The sequence below is a fragment of the Carlito syrichta genome, unplaced genomic scaffold, assembly GCF_000164805.1.
Source record: "Carlito syrichta isolate Samal-C Ts95f unplaced genomic scaffold, Tarsius_syrichta-2.0.1 Scaffold305217, whole genome shotgun sequence".
Lineage (NCBI taxonomy): Eukaryota > Metazoa > Chordata > Mammalia > Primates > Tarsiidae > Carlito > Carlito syrichta.
In genome coordinates this window covers 272,407-276,437 of record NW_007249313.1, presented here as the reverse complement: position 1 = coordinate 276,437, position 4,031 = coordinate 272,407, and positions in this window count along the sequence as shown.

Genomic DNA, 4,031 nt, shown 5'->3' with positions numbered 1-4,031 from the left:
CTGAGGATTGTTCTGGCTATTCTTGGACGTTTGTGTTTCCATATGAATTCCTGTGTTGTTTTTTCTAGGTCTGAGAAGAAAACAATGGATGACTCCTGGACTATTAGGGACACTTGTGTCCGGGATCCATCAGGCAAATAGAGGCATCAGCATCTTGACAAGGGCCATTAAGCCTTATTATAATGAAGAAGTATGGCTGCTGATATGCAATGGTAACACATAGAAATATGTACAGAATTTAAATGGTCCACTAGAGTGATTCTTTGTATTATCTTGCCCATTGTGAAAGTAAGCAACCAAGTGCAGTTACAATGGCCTAGAAAGAACACAGTGACCAGAGGCTCAGATTCCTCAGGCATGCAGATCTGTGTCACACTGCCAAGTAAGCCACTGAAGCCAACAGAGGTGCTAAGTAAAGTTGAGAAAAATTTAGACTGATTATTAGTAAAGGGAGATGATAAGTATCTGTTTTGGACTTAAGAACAACTACCACAGCGGAGGTTATTAGTTTGTCCTACTCACTTTCTTCTTATAAGTTTCTCCCAGAAAGTCATATTCACCAGGATCCTGAAAGAGTTGCTTCCAGAAAATACATGAAAAAACAGACCCAAATGGTACAAGGGATGAATTGTTGTGAACCCAGATGTGCCAACAAGATTCCCTTTCAAAAAAAGACTTGTTGCAAACTTAACTAATGGGAATGCTGTTAAGAGATAATCTCTGATTGCCAGGTATCTCCGGGTTTGTCTTAGCTACAGAGAGAAACGTCATCCGAAGAGCATGCCCTTCCTTCACAGAGTAGTCCTTATTCTAAGGAGTGGTCACAATGAGGTTATAACAGATTAGCCATTTGGACGACCATGGGGAGTTCTGGTGGGCCAATTATAATTCAAGATCTCCATATATTTGGGGATCTGTATTGCAATATGACTTCTCTTTATCAATCCTACTTCAGCCCTATTTGGTGTGTAAATTCTCTACACACCAAATTCTTTCTCAGATTCTACTTCCAGAGAACATAACTATGGCATTATAGTAAAATAAACTACAACTAGGTTTGTTGCTCATGTGATGCAAGTCTTTGTTTCTGTGAAAGATCACTGAGTATGATAAACTCTAAATCCATCCAAGCTGCTGCAAAGTCACTTCTTTGTGTTTGTAATATGTTTGTCCTTCTTTGTGGCTGCATAATATTCCATTGTGTATATGTACCACATTTTTTTAACCAATCCAGCTTCGATGGGCAACACAGTTGGTTCCCTGTTTTTGCTATTGTGAATAGAGCAGCAACAAACATACATGTGCAGGTATATTTTTTGTAGAATGATTTTAGTTCCTCCAGGTATATTCTCCCAATAGGAGAATTACTGAGTCATATGGAAGGTCAATTTCTAGTTCTTTCAGAAATCACCATGCTGTCTTCCAAAGAGATTGCACTAGTTTGCATTCCCACCAGCAGTGTAGAAGTGTTCATTTTTCTCCACATCCTTGCCAGAATCTGTTGTTGTTTGTTTTATTAATGATGGCCATTCTTACTGGGATTAGGTGGTATCTCAATGTGGCTTTGATTTACATTTCTCTGATGATGAGTGAGGCTGAGCACTTTTTCATGTGTCTGTTGGCTGCCAGTATATTTTCTTTTGAAAAATGTCTATTCATGTCTTTTATCCACTTTTTAATGGGGCTGTTTGGTTCCCCCCCCCTTTGGTGTGTTTGTGTCCCTTGTAGATCCTAGATGTTAGCCCTTTGTCAGATATACAGTTGGCAAGTATTTTTTCTCATTCTTTGGACTATCTCCCTGCTCTCTTGACTGTTTCTTTTGCTGTGCAGAAGCCCGTTAGTTTGATGAGGTCTCATTTGTCTATCCCATTTCTATGGACATTTAGGGTTCTGAATAGAAATTGGTTGCCAGTTCCAATTTCCATAAAGGTATCTCCTGCATTTTCTAAGATTCTTATAGTTTGAGGTTTTATGTTGAGGTCTTTGATCCAACTGGAGTTAATTTTTGTGCATAGTGATAGGTAGGGGTCTTATTTCAATCTGCATGTGATTAGTCAGTTTTCCCAGCACCATTTACTGAATAAGTTCTCCTCTCCTCAGTGGTTGTCATTGGAGGTTTTGTCAAAGATAAGTTGCTTGAGAAATTGAGGTTTTGCTTCTGGAATCTCTATCCTCTTCCATTGGTCTATATGCCTGTTCTTGTACCAATACCAGGCTGTTTTGATCACAGTAGACTTATAATAAAGTTTGAAGTCTGGAAGTGTGATACCTCCTGCTTTGTGTCTCTTGCTAAGGATTGTGAAACCTTATCTTTATTAAAAAAATAATAAGGCTGGGCATGGTGGCTCAGTCTGTAATCCCAGCACTTTGGGAGGCTGATGCGCGTGAATTGCCTGAGCCTGAGGATTGACCAGCTCATGCAATTTGCTGAGATCTCATCTCTACAATAAATAAAAAAAATTAGCCCATGTGGTAGCACATGCCTGTAGTTCCCACTACTTGGAAGTCTGAGGTGAAAAGATTGCCAGAGCCCAGCAGGTAGGACACTGGGGTGTCCATGAGTGTGCCACTGCACTTCAGGCTGGGCAATGGAGTGAGACTCAAGAAAAAAAAAAAATTAAAAAGGAGCCACATTTGGTGGTCCTGTAGTTCCAGCTACTCAGGTGCCTGAAATGAGAGTATCGCTTGAACCCAGGAGTTTGAGGCTTTAATGAGCACACCACTACACTCCAGTCTAGGGGATAAAGAGAGACTCTATCTCTAAAAGAAAAAAATAAAATTTAAAAATAACAAAATAAATTCTTAGAAGTTCTTTGCTAATGAAATTAAGTGACCTCCACAGAGAGCTGTCCAAACTTCTATGATCATGGAAAGTGTTTTTGCGATTTGTATGTTTATGTCTTGGGAATGTACTTTAGGAAACACTGTGCTACACCATGCTATATGATGGAAGATTTATCTTTTATGAGCCACAAACAATATAAAATCAATAGAAAATAAAGCTTTGTAACACTTATCTGTAAAAAAGTGACTAGACTTTTAGCTAATTTAAGTTGAGAGCTCATACCAATAGTATGAGAGCAGGTATTAACTCTATCAAACAGGTAAATATGTTCTACTTATTGGCTGTTGATTTGTAAGTAAAAACTAGGCTGATCTAAAAAATTTGTAAAAATAAACACACACACAAACACACACACATACACACACACGCCTCAGCATTATCAAGTTATTTTCTTTTATTCTTAAGTTGGTAAATGCTGTGCAAGATAGCTTATCACTACTCGAATTAATTATCATAAAATTGTTTTTTAAAAATTTGTCATATATTTAGAAAGCATTTTACTATATCTTGAGTGAAATTCTCCGTTTCTATTTTCTTCCTGAGTGCATAACTTCCTGGAATGATTGAATCAATGTGAATAATAAAATTTCCAAAAAAAAAGAAAAAGCCCGATTTATGGTAAAGGTCAATAAGCCCTATGCTCTATTCCACCAGGATTCTATTAAGTAGTACAAAACAATTAAAATTTCCATATATCTCCCCTGAAGAATATTTGAACAAAACTTTTATAAATTTAGATAAATATACATGTAAGTCATAAAGGTACTGTTGTAACCATTGTGCCATTTCGTGACTTTATTATGCATCAAATTTTCTGGTTGTAGAATTTGGGATGGCTGACTTTGAAACTGAATGGAATTTTACTACCTATTAATTCGAAAAAGGAGGCTCTCCAGCATCTTATTTTTTGAGCTATCGATGATGGCCATCCTGACAAGAGTTAGGTGGTATCTCAGTATAGTTTTAATTTGCATCTTCCTGATGACTAGTGAGGCTGATACTTTTTCATGTATCTGTTGGCTGCTCGTATGTTCTCTTTTGAGAACTGTCTATTCATATCTTCTGCCCACTTTGTAATGGGGCTGTTTTTTGTTTGTTTGTTTTTCCTTTCCAACACAAAATTTTTGAGTTCCTTATAGATCCTAGATGTTAGGCCTTTGTCAGACATGGAGTTGGGAAATATTTT